The sequence below is a fragment of the Cetorhinus maximus genome, chromosome 1 (assembly GCF_964194155.1).
Source record: "Cetorhinus maximus chromosome 1, sCetMax3.hap1.1, whole genome shotgun sequence".
NCBI lineage: Eukaryota > Metazoa > Chordata > Chondrichthyes > Lamniformes > Cetorhinidae > Cetorhinus > Cetorhinus maximus.
The window spans coordinates 136655243-136674775 of NC_135879.1; positions in this window are offsets into that span (position 1 = coordinate 136655243).

A 19533-nucleotide genomic window follows, 5' to 3' on the forward strand; every position below is an offset into this window, starting at 1 on the left:
CCAAGAATAAATATTTTAAAAAAGATTTCAATAAGTTAAATTCATCATTAAGTAACCCCCTTCTGGTTGCAGCCCCATTTAGGTACAAATTTGTAGCATAGGAACATCTAGCTTTACCTCCCCATGACTACTTGGTAATTCCTTTTCTGTCATTTTATTCTCCTCAGCGTTAATTATTCTTTACCAAATGGCTCGTCCTGACTCTCTGTCTGATTTGCTTGATGTGGTAGTCTCAGTGCTTATAACTCTATGCCTTGAAATACCTAATGGACCAGTTTCCTGCACATGCCTGGTACAAATCACATCACTTTGGGAGAAAGGGAACATGTTTTTGAAAATTTCTATGCACCCAGTGAGAAGGCCAACATATTGCCATTCTGTTGAGGGACAGATGTACCTGCAAGTTATTCACTAACTGAATTTGAAGAGCTGTCACATAGAAGAAAATGAAGAAATATAAGGGAACATTTATCTTGTTGGCTGCTCACAATCCCACCAACATCTCCATCATCCACCTTTTCTATACCTTTCACATGAATGATTTCCAGTGATGTCTTTGAGTGTGACAGTGCAGATTGCCATAGGTGGCATTAGCCTAGATTCTCTCATTGTTTCTCTCATTCTCCCCTTTAAAAACCAACAGGACATACGCTTTCCACATTTGAAATTAATGCTATGTCCTTGCGAGAAAATGTTATTCAGGTACCCCTGCTCCATTGGTCACTTATAACTAGGCTTGTTGTGGGTTTTGTGCGGTAAACTTATGCTGCTAAGAAGCACAACCCAATCAGGGGCAAGAAGATAAAGCTCTGCAAAATTTCTTGTGGAACGCAGCATGCAAGAAATCAAGTAAATTTTTAAACCACAAATAATTGACCAAATATGAATCATACGGTTTCAGCAGAGCCTGCATTATTATTATCTGATTGGCTCAGTTGGTAGCACACATGCCCTTAGAAAATGCATTTTGTGACCCCACGTTAAAGCACTTCACAGCCAGTGAGTTACTTTTGGAGTGTAGGCAAATGTAGCCATCAATTTGAGCATAGCAGAGAGATAGTTACTAAATAATCTGTCTTATTCAAGTTGGTTGATTGTCCAGGACACCAACCAAACTTGGCTGCTCTTGTTTTAATAGTGTCACGAGATTAGCAGATTGGGTCTTAATTAAATGCCTTATCCAAAGTGTCAGCCTAAGTTATGAGCTGAGGTCCTGCAGCGGGGGCCATGAGTTAGAAAAATGTGAGTTCAATCTCCATTCTAGCATGAGGAGTTTCCTCAAGGTTGACTTTTCGGGTGATGTTAACAATCCCATGGTGTGATTTGAAAATGAGCATAGTGTTCACATGGTGTCCTTCTTTAACCCACTAACAAGCCCAAACCAAAAGCAAATCTAAGGTCTGGATTATCGCACAGACAGAGAGGATCTCCAGCTTTTTTAGAAATGGTGCCGGTCAAGGCCTGAATCTGGAAGTCCCGCCTCCAAACCCAGCCCCCACCATTTTCACAGGGTAGTGGGGGAATGGCTTTGGGTTGTACTTTTCACATCCGGGGTTCACAGAGGCAGCTGCACATGTTAAAGTTCAGCTGCCTTCGGCCAGATCTAATTTTTGTTGGTAAGGTGTCCAAAACATGATTTGTGCACCTAGACCCAACAACAGAAGGTCTAAAGTTAGCAGGGTTAGAGATAGGGTACCCTTTTGGATATGGTCCCAGGGCACCTTTAGGAGAGGTGAGGTGGCCTTTGAGATTGTTCAAAGCAGACACAAGTATACGTAAGATAAAAGCAAAATACTGCAGATGCTGGAAATCTGAAACAAAAACAAAAATAGCTGGAAAAACTCAGCAGGTCTGACAGCATCTGTGGAGAGAAAGACAGAGTTAACGTTTCAAGTCTGTATGACTCTTCTTCAGAACTAAAGAAGTAAAAATGTGATGAAATATATACTGTTTAAGTGGGATGAGACAGGTGAAGCTAGATAGAAGGCCAGTGATAGGTGGAGGCAAAGGAGAGATTGCAAAAGATGCCATAAATAAAAGGTTGAAGGGGTGCTGATGGTGGTGATACTGGCTAAAGGAGGTGCTAATGGTGACATTAAGAGTAGAAAGCAGTATGAGCAAGTGACAGATGGCCTTGGTGGGGGTGGGGTGGGGGGAGGGGGCGGTGTGGGGAAAAAAGATTGAAATAGGCTAAAAGCTGGGGATAAAACAACCAATGGAAATGAATTTAACAAATAATAATATTAAAAATAGGTGGGAAAAATATAGAAAAAAACTTTAAAAATGAATATTTGAAAAAAGCTGATCAAGAAGGGGTGAGGATGGAGGAAAGGGTTCATGATCTGAAGTTGTTGAACCCAATGTTAAGTCCGGAAGGCTGTAAAGTGCCTAATCGGAAGATGAGGTGCTGTTCCTCCAGTTTGTGTTGAGCTTCATTGGAACATTGCAGCAGGCCAAGGATGGACATGTGGGCATGAGAGCAGGGCAGAGTTGAAACAAATATATGTAAAATGTGGATTAACTCATAGAAACCTCAAGTCATTGGAACTGTCAAGGGAGTTGTCAAGCTGTCAAGGCATTTAAATCTCCTGCCTTTAATTATTTGGAAATTAAAATTCTCTACACTGCTAACAAAAAGTACATGCTATTTCACTCTCTCTATTGGCATAAATAACATGGTTGTCATTAAATGATTAGTGCTGCATGACTGATTTCACATCCTATCATTGTCACAACTGGGCGCCTGTAAATTCACAATTTGATTGACAGCTCCATGTGGTTATAAAGTCTTTGAAGTGAGACTATGAATACAAAGTCTTATTGTTATAAAGGATTAAGTTGTTGAAGAAATTAAAATGTAGTGAATGAATTTTATTAAAGAGTGTTTTTCTTAAAAGTTGTTTGGTGAAAGGTCAGCGGAAGTGAAATTTCTACTGAAGATATGAAGGAAGGCTAGAGAAACCTTGACCATATAAAACAAAAGGAAATTGCTGCAGATGTTGGAAATCTAAAATATAAAGATACAATTCTAAACAAACACAACAGGTCAGGCAACATTTCGTGGAGGAGGGAGTTTAGGTTTAGGGCAAACATTTTGGGTCAATGATCTTTTGTTAGAACCAGTAGTCATTACAAAAGATCAGCTTTCCTCATTCTTACATGTTTATCTGGTTCTGATGAAAAGTCAATTACACAAAGCATTAACCCTCCCTTTCCCTCTCCACAGATGTTACAGGATCTGTTAACCAACTGCAGCGTTTTCCGTTTTTACTTAAGCATATAACTCAAGCTGACACTCCAGTCCTAGTTCAGTGGGTGCTGTCCTTCAGATGGGATATTAAAAAACAAAGCCTTATCTGCCTGTTGTTGTAGCTCGGGTGATGTTAATAATCCCATGGTATGATTTGAAAATGAGCAAGGAGTTCTCATGGTGTCCGTCTTCAACCCACTAAGGTTGAAGGGAAGGCAATGGTGTAGTGGTATTATTGCTGGACTAATGATCCAGAGATCCAGCGTAATGCTTTGGGGACCCAGGTTCGAATCCTGCCACAGCAGGTGGTGGAATTTAAATTCAATAAAAATCTGGAATTAAAAGCCTAATGATGATTATGAAACCATTGTCGATTGTTGTAAATACCCATCTGGTTCCTTTAGAGAAGGAAATCTGTCATCCCTACCTGGTCTGGCCTACACGCGACTCCAGAACCAGAGCAATGTGGTTGACTCTCAAATGGCCTAGCAAGCTGCCACTCAGTTGTAACAAAGTGCTAGAAAGCCACAAAAAAGGAATGAAACCAGATGGGCCACCTGGCATCAACCTAGGCACCGGAAACGACAATGGTAATCGCAGCCCTGTCAATCCTGCAAAGTCCTCCTTGCCAATATCAGGGGGGCGAGGGCTCTTGCCAAAATTGGGAGAGCTGTCTCACAGACTAATCAAGCCAACAGCCTGACATAGCCATGCTCATGGAATCATATCTTACAGATAATGTCCCAGACTCCACCATCACCATCCCTGGGTGTATCCTGTCCCACTGGCAAGACAGACCCAGCAGAGGTAGCGGCACAGTGGCATACATCAGGAGGGAGTTGCCCTGGGAGTCCTCAACATTGACTCTGGACCCCTTGAAGTCTCATGGCATCAGATCAAACATGGGCAAGGAAACCTCCTGCTAATTACTATGTACCACCTGATGAATCAGTGCTCCTCCATGTTGAACACCACTTGGAGGGAGCACTGAAGGTGGCAAGGGCACAGGATGACAGAATGTACTCTGGGCGGGGGACTTCAATTTCCACCACCAAGAGTGGCTTGGTAGCACCACTACTGACTGAACTGCTGTGTCCTAAAGGACATAATTATTAAACTGGGTCTGCGGCAGGTGGTGAGGGAAAAATATACTTGTCCTCACCAACCGACCTGCTGCAGATGCATCTCACCATGACAGTATCAGTAGGAGTGACCACCACACAGTCATTGTGGAGACGAAGTCACGGTTCACATTGAGGATACCCTCTGTTGAGTTGTGTGGCATGACCATTGTGCTACATGGGATAGATTTAGAACAAATCTAGTCACTCAAGACTGGGCATCCATGAGGCACTGTGGGCCATCAGCAGCAGCAAAATTGTACTTGAAAACAATCTGTAACCTCGTGGCCAGGCATATCCCACACTCTACCATTATCATCAAGCCAAGGGATCAACCCTGGTTTAATGAAGAGTGCAGGAGGGCATTCCAGGAGCAGTACCTGGCATACCTAAAAATGAGGTGTCAACCTGGTGAAGACTTGCGTGCCAAACAGCACAAGCAGCAAGTGATAGACAGAGCTAAGCGCTCCGACTACCAACGGATCAGATCTAAGCTCTGCTGTCCTTCAGCTTCCAGTCATGAATGTGGTGGACAATTAAACAACTCACTGGACGAGGGGAGCTCCACAAATATCCCCATCCTCAATGATGAAGGAGCACAGCACATCAATGCAAAAGATAAAGCTGAAGCATTTGCTACAATCTTCAGCCAGAAGTGCTGGATAATCCACCTTGGCCTCATCTGGAGGTTGAGAGCATCACAGATGCCAGTCTTCAGCCAATTTGATTCACTGCACATGATATCAAGAAACGACTGAAGCCACTGGATATTGCAAGGCTATGGGCCCTGACAATATTCCAGCAATAGTACTGAAGACTTGTGCTCCAGAACTTGCCGCACCCCTAGCCAAGCTGTTCCAGTACAGTACAATCCTGGCATCTACCCAGCTATATGGAAAATTGCCCGAGTATGTCCTGCACACAAAAAGCAGGACAGATCGAACCCAAACAATTACCGCCCCATCAGTCTACTCTCCATCCTCAGTAAAGTAATGGAAGGGGTCAACAACAGTGCTATCAAGTGGCACTTGCTTAGCAATAACCTGCCCACTGATGCCCAGTTTGGGTTCTGCCAGGGCCACTCAGCTACTGACATAATTACAGCCTTGGTTCAAACATGGACAAAAGAGCTGAACTCCCGAAGTGAGGTGAGAGTGACTGCCCTTGACATCAAGGCAGCATTTGACCGAGTGTGGCATCAAGGAGCCCCAGCAAAATTGGAGTTAATGGGAATCAGGTGGAAAACTCTCCGCTGGTCGGAGTCATACCTAGGGTAGAATTTTCTGCCTTCCGGGCGGACGGGCCCGACTCAATCTCTGGCAGGCGGGGAGCCTATCCCCGCCGGAGAAGCGGGCCCCGCCGCCATTTTACGTGGGCGGGCCAATTAAGGCTAAGTGCAGCCTCAGGGAGATCGCTGACAGTTTTAAAAACATTAAAAATAGGAGAAAAGGAAAATTCTTAACATGTCCCCCTCATGAGTTGGGACATGTTCATAATTTACACTAAAAATTCATTAAGCTTTTTGAATCTCTACATGAAACCTCATTCGCCGGTGGATGAGGTTTCATGTTTTCTCTATTTGCCGCTGGGGCTCCTGGCCTGCCCACCAACCTTAAGGTTGGACGGGCAGGTCCTTTAATTGTTTTAATGATCCTGTCAATGGCCTCAATTGGCCATTGACAGGTTGGTGGGCCCGCAGCTGATTTTGCTGCGCCCTCGCCTTCCTGAAAATTTAAATGGGGTGGCATGATGTCGGGGGTTCCCCCCGATGTCATCCCACATCATGTTACGCGTCGGCAAGCGGGCCCCGCCCCCTGCTTGCCGTCGGCAAAATTCAGCCCCTAGCACAAAGGGAGATGGTTGTGGTTGTTGGAGGTCAGTCATCTCAGCTCTAGGACATCACTGCAGGAGTTCCTCAGGGTAGTGTCCTGGGCCCAACCATCTTCAGCTGCTTCATCAGTGACCTTCCTTCCATCAAAAGGTCAGAAGTGGGGATGTTCGCTGATGATTGCACAATGTTCAGCACCATTCATGGCTCCTCAGATAACTGAAGCAGCCCATGTCCAAATGCAGCAAGATTTGGACAATATCCAGGCTTGGGCTGATAAGTGGCAAATAACATTCACGCCACACAAGTGTCAGGCAATGACCATCCCCAACAAGAGAGAATCCAACCATCGCCCCGTGATGTTCAATGGAATTACCATCACTGAATCCCCCACTATCAACATCCTGGGGGTTACCATTGATCAGAAACTGAATTGGACTAGCCATATAAATACTGTGGCTACAAGAGCAGGTCAAAGGCTAGGAATAGTGTGACGAGTAACCCACCTCCTAACTCCCCAAAGCCTGTCCACCATCTACAAGGCACAAGTCTGAGTGTGATTGAATTCTCCCCACTCACCCAGATGAGTGTAGCTCCCACAACACTCAAGAATCTTGACACCTTCCAGGAAAAAGCAGCTTGCTTGATTGACAACCCATCCCCTAACATTTACTCCCTTCACCACTGACGCACAGTAGCAGCTGTGTGTACCATCTACAAGATTCATTGCAGGAATTCACTAAGGCTCCTTCAACAGCATCTTCCAAACCCAGAACCACTACCATCTAGAAGGGCAAGGGCAGCAGATAGATGGGAACACCACCACCTAGATGTTCCGCTCCAAGTCACTCACCATCCTGACTTGGAAATATATCGCTGTTCATTCACTATTGCTGTGTCAAAATCCTGGAACTCCCTTCCTAACAGCACTGTGTGTGTACCCACACCACATGGACTACAGGGTTCAAGAAGGCAGCTAATCGCCACCTTCTCAAGGGCAACTAGCGATGGGCAATAAATGCTGGCGCTGCCAGCAAAGCCCACATCCCATGAAGGAATAAAAAAAAAATCCCAAACTAAAAGCAAATCTAAGGTCTGGATTTTTGCACAGACAGGGAGGGTCTCCAGCTTATTAAAAATAGCGCAGGTCAAGGCCCGCATCTGGAAGCACCCCCCCCAAACTCAGCCCCCACCATTTTCACAGGGTAGAGGGGGAATGGCTTTGGCTTGTACTTTTCACATCCGGGGTGCACAGAGGAAGCTGCACATGTTAAAGTTCAGCTGCCTTTAGTCAGACCCAATTTTTGTTAGTAAGGTGTCCAAAACGCAACTTGTGCACATTAGAACTAACAGGAGAAGGTCTAAAGTTAGCAGGGTTCCATAAGACCATAAGACCATAAAACATAGGAGCAGAAATTAGGCCATTCGGCCCATCGAGTCTGCTCCGCCATTCAATCATGGCTGATAAGTTTCTCAACCCCATTCTCCCACCTTCTCCCCGTAACCTTTGATCCCCTTACCAGTCAAGAACCTATCTATCTCGGTCTTAAATACACTCAATGACCTGGCCTCCACAGCCTTCTGTGGCAACGAATTCCATAGATTCACCACTCTCTGGCTAAAGAAGTTTCTCCTCATCTCTGTTCTAAAAGGACTTCCCTTTACTCTGAGGCTGTGCCCTCGGGTCCTAGTCTCTCCGCCTAATGGAAACATCTTCCCCATGTCCACTCTATCCAGGCCTTTCAGTATTCTGTAAGTTTCAATCAGATCCCCCCTCATCCTTCTAAACTTCATCGAGTATAGACCCAGAGTCCTCAAACGTTCCTCATATTTTAAGCCTTTCATTTCTGGGATTGTTCTCGTGAATCTCCTCTGGACCCTCTCCAGGGCCAGCACGTCCTTCCTGAGATACAGTGCCCAAAATTGCTCACAATATCCTAAATGTGGTCTGACCAGACCCTTATAAAGCCTCAGCAGCACATCCCTGCTTTTATATTCTAGTCCTCTCGAAATATATGCCAACATTGCATTTGCCTTCCTAACTACCGACTCAACTTGCAAGTTAACCTTCAGAGAATCCTGGACTAGGACTCCCAAGTCCCTTTGCACTCCAGATTTGTGAATTCTCTCCCCATTTAGAAAATAGTTTTTGCCTCTATTCTTCCTACCAAAGTGCAAGACCTCCCACTTTCCAACGTTGTATTCCATCTGCCACTTCTTTGCCCATTCTCCTAATCTGTCCAAATCCTTCTGCAGCCTCCCCGCCTCCTCAATACTATCTGTCCCTCCACCTATCTTTGTATCATCTGCAAACTTAGCCAGGGTGCCCTCAGTTCCTTCATCTAGATCATTAATGTATAAAGTGAAAAGTTGTGGTCCCAACACTGACCCCTGCGGAACTCCACTAGTCACCGGCTGCCATCCTGAGAAGGACCCCCATATCCCCACTCTCTGCCTCCTGCCAGGCAGCCAATCTTCTATCCATGCTAGTACCTTGCCTCTAACACCATGTGCTCTTATCTTACTGAGCAGCCTCCTGTGCGGCACCTTGTCAAAGGCCTTCTGGAAGTCCAAGTAGATAACATCCATTGGCTTTCCTTTGTCTAACCTACTCGTTACCTCCTCAAAGAATTCTAATAGATTTGTCAGGCATGACCTCCCCTTGATGAAACCATGCTGACTTTGCCCTATTTTACCATGTACTTCCAAGTATTTTGAAATCTCATCCTTAATAATGGACTCTAAAATTTTACCAATGACCGAGATCAGGCTAATTGGCTGTAATTTCCTGTCTTTTGCCTCACTCCCTTCTTAAACAGGGGGGTTACATTAGCGATTTTCCAGTCCTCTGGGACCCTCCCTGACTCGAGTGATTCCTGAAAGATCACCATTAACGCCTCCATTATCTCTTCAGCTATCTCCTTCAGAACTCTGGGGTGTAATCCATCTGGTCCAGGTGATTTATCCACCTTTAGACCTTTCAGTTTTCCTAGCACCTTCTCCGTGGTAATGGCCACCATACTCATCTCTGCCCCCCGACTCTTTTGAACTTTGGGGATGTTACTCACGTCTTCCACCGTGAAGACTGACGCAAAGTACCTATTCAGTTCCTCCGCCATTTCTTTGTTCCCCACTACTACATCTCCAGCGTTATTTTCCAGCAGCCCAATGTCCACTTTTGCCTGTCTCTTACCTTTTATATATCTAAAAAAACTCTTGCAATCTTCTTTTATATTACTGGCTAGTTTACCCTCATATTTAATCTTCTCCCTCCTTATTTCTTTTTTAGTTGTCCTCTGTTGGTCTTTGTAGGCTTCCCAATCCCTTGGTTTTCCACTGCTCTTCGCCGCGTTGTATGCTTTCTCTTTAGCTTTTATGCTGTCCCTGACTTCCCTTGTCAGCCATGGTTGCCTCGTCCTCTCTTTAGTATGTTTCTTCTTCCTAGGGATGAATTTTTGCTGTGTCTCCCAAATTACTCCCAGAAACTCCTGCCATTGCTGTTCCACTGTCTTTTCTGCTAGGCTCATCTCCCAGTCAATTCTGGCCAGCTCCTCCCTCATGCCTCTGTAGTTGCCTTTATTCAACTGTAATACCGTTACACCTGATTCCAGCTTTTTCCTTTCAAATTGTAAGGTAAATTATTTCATATTATGGTCACTTCCTCCTAAGGGTTCCTTCACCTTAAGCTCCCTTATCAAATCTGCCTCATTACACATCACTAACTCTAGAATTGCCTGTTCCCTAGTGGGCTCCACCACAAGCTGCTCCAAAAAGCCATCTCATAGACATTCCACAAATTCCTTTTCTTGGGATCCACTACCAACCTGATTTTCCCAGTCTACCTGCATATTGAAATCCCCCATGATCACTGTAACCTTGCCTTTCTTACACGCATTTTCTATCTCCTGGTGTATCTTGTGCCCCACATCCTGACTACTGTTTGGAGTCCTGTACATAACTCCCATTATGGTTTTTTTACCTTTGTGGTTTCTCAACTCTACCCACACAGATTCTACGTCATCTGACCCTACGTCGTTTCTTGCTATCGATTTAATTTCATTTCTTACTAACAAAGCAACCCCACCTCTCTGCCAACCTGCCTTTCTTTTCGATAGGATGTATATCCTTGTATATTTAACTCCCAGTCCTGATCCCCTTGCAGCCATGTCTCTGTGATGCCCACCACATCATACCTGCCAATTTCAATCTGCACCACAAGCTCATTTACCTTATTTCGTATACTGCTTGCATTCAGGTACAACAACTTCAGTCCTGTATTTCCCGTCCCCTTTCTCATTGTCATCCCTTTATTCGAGATAGGGTGCCCTTTTGGATATGGTCCTGGAACACCTTTTGGAGAGGTGTGGTAGCCTTTGAGGTTGTTCAAAGTATGCACAAATATACATAAAATGTGGATAAACTCATAGGAACGGTCAACTCATTGGAACTATCAAGGGAGTTGTCAAGTGGTCAAAGCATTTATACCTCCTGCCTTTAAATATTTGAAAAAAATCCGACTGAAGTGTTAAAAATATTGGTGTTTGCTATTTCACTCTCTCTATTGACATAAGTATGACAGTTATCATTATTGGATTAGTGCTGCACGACTGATTTCACATCCTATCATTATCACTTTGGATGCCTGTAAGCTCACAATTTGATTAATAGCTCCATGTGGTTATAAAGACTTTGAAGTGGAACTATAAATACAAATCCTTGTTGTTACAAGGGATTAAGTTGTTGAAGAAATTAAAACATAGTGAATGAGTTTTTACTATGAGAGTGTTTTTCTTAAAATAGTGAATTCATCATAACATTATTTTATTTCCTCTGAGTATGAGATCTGCCCATGGTGAACATTCCGTGAGTTGACATGGAGGGTTTAAGGGCAAAGGCTGGTGGCTGGGGCCTTATACCCTTTATAGCCCCTATTCCAACTTACTGCCAACTCTTGCCAAGTCATGCTCCCCAGCCAATTTGGAATAGTGGCCATAAAGGTCCATAAGGGGTGGGTGGAAGGGCATAGGTTGGCATAAGAGCTATAAAGGGCCATGGCAGTTGTTTGGAAGGGCATAGGTTGGCATGGATAGGGCATGGGGAGTGTGTGGGGTTGACAGGGTATGAAAGGTGAGGGCTAAAGAGCTGTTTTTTGTTTTATTGATTTTTTTTTGCAGCTGGGACAAAGTGCCGGATCACCGAGGCTAGCCATTCACCTAGCCCACCTCCACACCCGACAGTCCCTTTGCTGTCTCTGAACTGTTTCCAGGTTCGGCTGACACAACTTCCGCATCTGCCCCCCCCCACCGCACCACACCCGACCCCCCTGCCCCCGCGCCGCTCCCCCCCCACCCCGCCCTGGCCTCCGCAAACCCTGAATAAAAATTGAAAATCGGAACTTGAGGGGTACTTTCTCCCAAGTCAGGTTTGCAGACCCAGGAATTCTTCCAACTCTGGGCTCCTGAACCAGGAGCGAAAATTCAGGTCTAAATATTAATGTAGATTTTTGTACTGCTATCCTTAATTAGAATGATTTATAATCCAGTAAACATGTTTGAATATAATTATAATTACAAATAAGCACTTGGAAAGAAAAACATTAATCAAGTTGCATTTTTTGGATAGTATAGGCACAAAATATTTGCACATATAGCAGCAATTTGATTTCATTTCAAAAGCAATTTATTATGCGTGTATTGCTTTGTGATGTCTGTGAGAGATGTGGTCAAGGTTTTGCATAAAAGCAAACGCAAGGTGTTTATGTGTAATTTTAATTACATTCAAACCAGTTTTCTAGGACATAAATCATATTGATCGCAGTGCAAGGACATTCATTAATATTTCGTCTTTCTTTTAGATTTGGAGAAAATGCCATCAAAATGAATGTAACACAAAATTGGTGAATTTTGTGGAGAGTATTACAATGGAAAATGCACTAAAATAACATTGTTGTTAGACATTTTCAATAATAGTTGCAGTGGAGAAGATTTTAAATACTGTTTATTAGTGCTTTGAGAGTCCTGGCTTTGTTTAGCTCTAAGTATGTCAAAGCATCACATTGAGGTCTTTTTGCCTATCTTTACTTGCTTATCGAAAGGGACATACTTCGTATGGGTACAAAGAACATCAACATACCATATTTGTACTTAAGTGTCTGAAGAGCTAAACAGGCATAAAAATGGAGATGGGAAAACTCACTACCACAGATGCATGCAATCTAAAATATATTATGATTGGATCAGTTTATGGTGTTTAATGATAGTTAATGCACAGATGTGACTCAGCATAATCATATTAAATAAATCTCACCCTTGGAGTGCAAAGGCAATTAAAGGAAGCAGCTGCATGAAGTATAAAATGTAATCTGCTGTCAATAGTTGAACGCCACTGAACTTCAAAAATGATTATTAGCAGAAAGGATTATCATGCCATTCCCATTTACTGGCCAAACACTATAATAGCACTTAATCTTGATGTGAAGGACAACAATGTCCCTTTAAAAATGAAAATAATTTAAGTGAAAATGTGAGAATTGCATATTGTTTCTTGATAATCTTTAAGAGAAGACAGGTTCTCAATTTCTTTAAACTATCTTTTAATAAATAACAATAGTAAAAGTGAACATAAAGTTACTGACCAGCTATAGAAAGTCAGCGCATAAGTCTGAATTTAATTGGAGCAATGATTGTGCAACCCAGTGTACTGTCTGGGTGTGGTTTTGTATGATTTCTAGAAAGGAAATAAACCTGTTATTTTCCTTTATACTCATGCCTTTACAATTATACTACTTTGCTTCAGTTTCTACAGCTCCTTAGCCAAAGTTATGGAGGGTGAGCAGGATTGTGAATTCATTAGAATTGTGAATTCACATGTCAAATAAGGACCATGTGTGCAAATTCAAGTAACAACAAAACATTCAAAATATGTTGCATAGTTTTTAGTGTGGTGAAATTGTGGATCATCAAAACTAATAAATAATTAAGTAGTTGTTTGGTAATACAGAACTTGAATATTGCTGAGAAAGGACATGAGGCGGAATTTTCCAAGCCCGCTGGCGGCGGGTGTGATAGGTGCTTGTGTGGAAAATATGGCAGGACCCACTTCACAACGGTGTGAAGGCAGGCAGGGTGTGATTGTCCGCTCGGCTCGCCTTCAGCGTTTCACGCTAGTGGCCGGCGGGGAGCTAATTGTAATACATCAGCATATAATTAAAAGGCCATCCCGCCCGGCTCTTGGGACCGTATCATCCGCCCACGTCGGCGTGCTTTCCCGCCGATGTGTTTCACAACAGCACGCAGGCGATGTGCACTTGGCGGCCTTCACTTTGGGGGAACTGAGGTGGGTGAGCCGCAGCGTCCACCAGAGCTCACCTGTTGTTTACAGGCCTCAGGGGCACCAGAGGGTGGGAGTAACTGATGCCTAGCCCTGGAGGCGACTGCTGAAGGGGGGGGCTGGCATCTGGGGGAAAGTGCTGGCCAGCCTCAGAGACAACTGCTGAGGGGAGGGGAGGGGGGGGTTAAGTGCTGCCCTGGTGCTGCATCCCATGCACAGGCTATCAAGGTGGGGGGCAGAGTAAGCAAGGGGATCGGCCACTCATTAGGGACGCCTGTATAAACTGACCATGTCTCTGCAACTAAGACAGATCAGGCGCAGCCACCGTGATATGACTGGGGTCGGGCTCCTAGCCTGCCTGCCCATGCAAGCAACATGGAGGCTGGATCATCACTGTGGTCTGAAGGCTGCACAGAGCACAGAGAAGAGGCCCTGGACTGAGACACCTGCCTTTTACCTTGTGCAGAAAGGTTTCACATCTGAGTGACAAGAACACTGCTCATCGGAACAAGGAGCCACAGGGAGGGAGACATTCTTAGGAGTTTATTGAAAATAGTGAACATATGTACACGTGCTTAACCCCCGTGTCCAGTCTGTGCTTCTGATTGGTGTCAGCTGCAGCTTGTTGCTGCTGAGCTGTTGATGTTACTGTGGCTGTTCCTGCTGCTGTGGGATTTCCTGTGGCTGTTCCTGCTGCTGTGGGATTTCCTGTGGTTGTTCCTGCTGCTGTGGGATTTCCTGTGGCTGTTCCTGCTGCTGTGGGATTTCCTGTGGTTGTTCCTGCTGCTGTGGGAATCCCTGTGGCTGTTCCTGCTGCTGTGGGATTTCCTGTGGCTGTTCCTGCTGCTGTGGGATTTCCTGTGGCTGTTCCTGCTGCTGTGGGATTTCCTGTGGCTGTTCCTGCTGCTGTGGGATTTCCTGTGGTTGTTCCTGCTGCTGTGGGAATCCCTGTGGCTGTTCCTGCTGCTGTGGGATTTCCTGTGGTTGTTCCTGCTGCTGTGGGATTTCCTGTGGCTGTTCCTGCTGCTGTGGGATTTCCTGTGGCTGTTCCTGCTGCTGTGGAATTTCCAGTGGCTGTTCCTGTTGCTCTATTCCTGTGCTATTCCTATTATGCATTTCTGCCTTCCCTCAAGCTTTCTTCCATCCTATGTGTTGTTGGAGACCTGAAGCCTGCTGGGCCTGAGGCCTGGAGAGAGAGACAGCAAGACAGAGAGAGGTGAGTGTCTGGGTTGGATGTTTGTTTGGTGGTGCGGGGGCTGAAGACAGCTATATATTTTGTAGGGGGGCGGAAAGAAGACTGCAAAGGGGTGTGTGTGTGTTGTTTAAGATCTTGCCACCTGCCTCCCCACCCGCATTCTGACCGTGTCTGAGTCCAGGTAGCTGTTGCTGCCTGGTGAAAAGAGGCAGGGTTGACTCCTGTGTGCCAGGTAGTACCGGCTGCCTGGTGAAGACGTTGCTCTCCCCCTACTTGAAGAACATCGATGTCCCCACCCACACTCCAGTCCACTGAGTGACACCCACCTACCCTTTACAGTTTCCCTCATGTGTCTCACTGTTCTTTACCCCTCTCCCTCCCTTCCTCTCTGTTTTTTGTCATCCTGGAGGGGGAAGTTACACCATCCTTTTCCCCTCTCCCTGGGGTGGGATATTGTGGAATATGGAACTCGGGGTGGGTGTGGCTCAGTCCCTGTGGCTGCCACAGGGTCGCCTGTATCCAGGCATTCCTGGGTGACTGTGGAGGCAGTGCTGTCACCAGTGGTGGGGCCCCCTAAGAAAACTTATGCGGGTGCAGGTGCTTCTGCAGCTCCTCCTGCTCCCACAGCCCCGTTGCCCTTCTGCCTCCTCACCAAGGCCCTGGGAGTGAAGAGCTACACCCACCCTGAAATGACGATCGAGTCCCGCATCAAGGCTATGGCTGGGGTTGTCGGCGCCTCAGCTGTAGTTGACACCTTGAAAATGTATGGCAAAGACATAATTTTCTTGAGGTCAAAGCGGGCGGTGCACCAGGCCCTTGAAATGGAGCTCACTGTGGGTGGGACATTTCTGGCGTTGGACCTCTTCGAGGCCACCATCCAGAAGATCATCATTTCTAATGTCCCGTCCTTCGTCCCCAGTGAGCTCCTCCTTCCCCACCTCCATCAGCTGGGGGACGTTAGGTCAGGGGTAGCGCCGATCCAATTTGACGTCAAGGACGTGGCCCTCCGACATGTCTACTCCTTCCGGCGCCAGGTTTTCGTCCTTTAATGTGGAACATGAAGGGGGCACCTACAGGGTCTTCTGGACTGTGGATGACATGCGGTGCCAAGTCTGCAAGGAGGTAGGGCACATCCGTAAGAACTGCCCTGCCTCCAAGGCTGCCAGCACCATCCAGGCTGGCACCGCCGCTCCTCCCCCTGCCACCACGCCAGCTTCCTCCCCACAAGGGGAGGTGCTGCCGGCAGCCACCACTATCTCAGCTCTCAGTGGGGGGAGAGACCCCACACCATAAGAAGGTGCGGAGAAATACCCACCATCTGGAGGCAGACCCAAAGGCCCGTAACCCGTCCTGATCCCCAGACCCCCGAAAACACCGGTTCGGGGGTAACAACATCATTCAGTCCCAGCATCATGAATGCGCAAGCTCCCAGGCCCGTGTGTGCCTCAGCGCCATGTACTTGTCCCGGTGTCGTGCCCACGTGTGTTCCCGTGTCCGGCAGCGGTGGGGTGCGCAATCCAGAGCTGGTGGTTCTATTAAAGAGGGTGGACCTGCCTAAACCCCAGAGGGTGGAGCTTTTGGAGGGGCTGGGCAAGGCGGGAGGGAGGGCTGTGCTCCCAGAGGGAGGGCTGTGCTCCCAGATGGAGGTTTCCCAGCCCCCAGCCTACCCTGGAAGAGACGCCACCTCTTGGAGGGTGAGGACCTTGCAATTCGCGAGGTTGGATGTGCCCCTTCCCCAAGTGAAGTGCTGATGGCATCTCTGCCCTGTAAGTTCTTGCTCTACCCTCTGTGGAGAGCCCAAATCCTTGACCCCTTGCTGCAGACCCCTGAGCAGGGCCCCTCAGGGGTTGGTGAGGGTATCGCCTTTGTGGTGGTGCCCCACTCCGACCCACCTTGTACCCCTAAAGTGCCATCTGGCCCGCCAGGGTACTGTGGCAGTCTCTTCACGGCCCTGACCTTTGGGTCATTGGGCGGTGGTGGTGAGGGAGGCCACCCCGCTCCCTTTCAACCTCCAGCGCCGGGCGCCTCTGTGCTAGATCCGGACCTTTTTCCGGTCTCTTTGGGTGACCTGGTGCCTGGGGGGTAGCAGGGCTCTGAGACGCCATCGCCCTTTGGCCCATAATCCCAAGAGGAGACTAGAGAGGACTCCTCTGCCCTTGATCCTGGGGGTGGGATTGAGGTGAATGTGGAGCCGACTGGCAGCTCCGATCCAACCCTCGTACTCAATATCGGAGGGGTTGGAAGCTGGAGGCAACAACCTGGAGGAGGATGGTGGTGAGCACTGGGGACCATTGTCATTGTCGGGTGAGGTGGTGGATCCCCTGGTGCCCCCTCCGATCCTCCCCTCATCCCTTTACGGGAGCTCCAGGATTTTTTAGCGAGTAATCGCGGTCACTGAGACAGGGTCCAGTTGGCCCTGGACCGGAGGCATTCTTTTCCTCTTGTGTTCTAGTCTGCCCTCGAGGCCCTGAAGGCCCCTGGGCTGGACCGGAACACTAAGAGGAGGGTCCACACATTTCTCACTGAGCTCCTGAAGGAGAAGAAGGATTAAAATAGTCCTCTCCTTCTTACCCTTTGCATTAGATGATAGTAGCACATACTTCTGACCATGAAGACTACCACAGCCAGTCTCAACATCAACGGCAGCAGGGACACACAGCGCAGGCTCCAGAACCTCTCAGTCCTCAGGGACAGGAAGTATGCGGTGTGCTTCCTGCAGGAAACCCATACCGTTCTGGGAGACAACGCTATGTGGCTCCTGGAGTGGCGAGGGGAGGTCTACATGAGTCATCTAGCCTCCAATTCAGGCGGGGTGGCTATCTTGTTGGCCCCACATTTTCAGCCAGCGAACTTGAGGGATCAAGGAGCCGGTGCCAGGCCGGTTGCTGCACCTTACTATGCGCCTGGGGGGTGCGGCGCTTCACTTTGTGAATGTGTACGCTCCCCCGGGCGCGCAGCAGCAAACGAGCTTCTTTAAGGAAGTGTCCACTCATCTGGGCTCCATCGACGCGGGCGAGTGCATCGTCCTTGTGGGGGATTTCAACTGCACCCTCAGGGACCGTCACAGTGCCCAGCACCGCTCACTAGTGTGAGTAAGTTGAGGGACCTGGTTGGCGTCCTTCAACTTGTTGGACGCCTGGTGACATCTGCATCCGGACATGTGTTTTCAACCTTGTGTCACCAGGAGTCGGAGCGCCTAGACTCCACTGCCTTTACGTTTCTAAGGCATATGTATCCTGCGTTCCGTCAGCTTCTGTGCGGTGGGTGCCATGCTTGGACCACCGTCTGGTGTGGGCGGAGCTCGCTCCGTTCTGCGCTTGGACGGGGTCCGCGTACTGGCACTTTAACAACCTGCTGCTGGAGGACGAGTGGATCTTGGACTCGTTCCATCGTTTCTGGGCCGGCTGGAGAAGGAAGCAACTCCTGTTTATAGTACTGAGGGGCCTTTGTGGCTCCTTGCAGGCATTGCCCATCTTTTACTAGTACCTGATCAAAGTCTGATCAGGAGGCTTCCCCTCCTTGAGGCTACGGTGGGACATGGGCAAGGCTCATGTCCGCCTCTTGTGTCGGGGGGTCAACAAAGGTGGAAATCCAGGGTCGAGGAGTTGGAGAGGGGGGTGCTCAACCTGGAGGCACATCTCTGTCAGCCCAACGTGGACCCGGCCCTGCGGCTGGTGCACGAAGAGAAGAGGGGCGCGCTGCGGGACCTGCAACTCGTCGGGTCCTGCGGCGCGTATGGGAACTGGACCGTGACTCCCCCTTCTACTTGCTGGAGAAAAGGCATGGGATCCGTCAGCAGCTCCTAATGTGGATCCCTTGTCTCGGATCCAGAGGGCATCAGGGTCATTGCCAAATCCTACCACACTGCCCTTTTCCCTTCAGGTCCATCCAGCGAGGATGTTCACAGAGTTTTGTGGGAGGACCTGCCGCAGGTTGGCCTGGAGGGCACTGGAAAGCTTGGCTCCCCAATAAGTCTGGGAGAGCTGACCGGCGCCCTTGGCAGCCTCTCTAGGGGCAAATCCCCAGGGCTGGATGGACTGACTGTGGAGTTCTTCAGGGCTTTCTGGGACATCCTGGGGAATGACTATGCGGGGGTCCTGGGGGAAAGCATCGCTATCGGGGAGATGCCCTCTCATGGCGCAGGGTGGTCAATGCCCTGCTGCCTAAGAAGGCGGATCTCCACCACCTTAAGAACTGGTGCCTGGTCTCCCTCCTCAGCACAGATTACAAGATCTTTGCCAGAGCAATGTCTTCTCATCTTGGCACCGTGCTGGACCACATGATCCACCCTGACCAGTCCTACACGGTCCCAGGTCGCACCATCTTTGATAACATCCATCTGGTCTGAGACATTATACACTTTACCCAGAAGACTGGTCTATCGAACGCCTTCCTGTTTCTTGTCCAGGAGAAGGCATTCGACAGGGTGGATCACGAATATTTATTCGGGACTCTGCGAGCATTTGGTTTCGGGACGCATTTCGTTACCTGGAACCGACTTCTGCACGCTGCCGCAGAGTGTCTAGCGAAGGTCAATGGGCCCCTGATGGTGCCTCTTCGCTTTGGAAGGGGAGTCTGCCAGGGCTGCCCTCTGTCTGGCCAATTGTATTCTATCTGTGTGGAGCCTTTCCTGCAATTCTTGCAGAGGGGGTTGTTGAGATTGGTTCTGCGCAGGCCGGGCAGTGGGGTGGCCCTCTCAGCTTACGCCGATGACGTGCTCCTCATGTTCACCAGCCCGGCTGACCTGAGGAGATGCGCGAGTGCCAGGGGGTTTACTCTGCCGTGTCTTCTGCCAGTATCAACTGGGGAA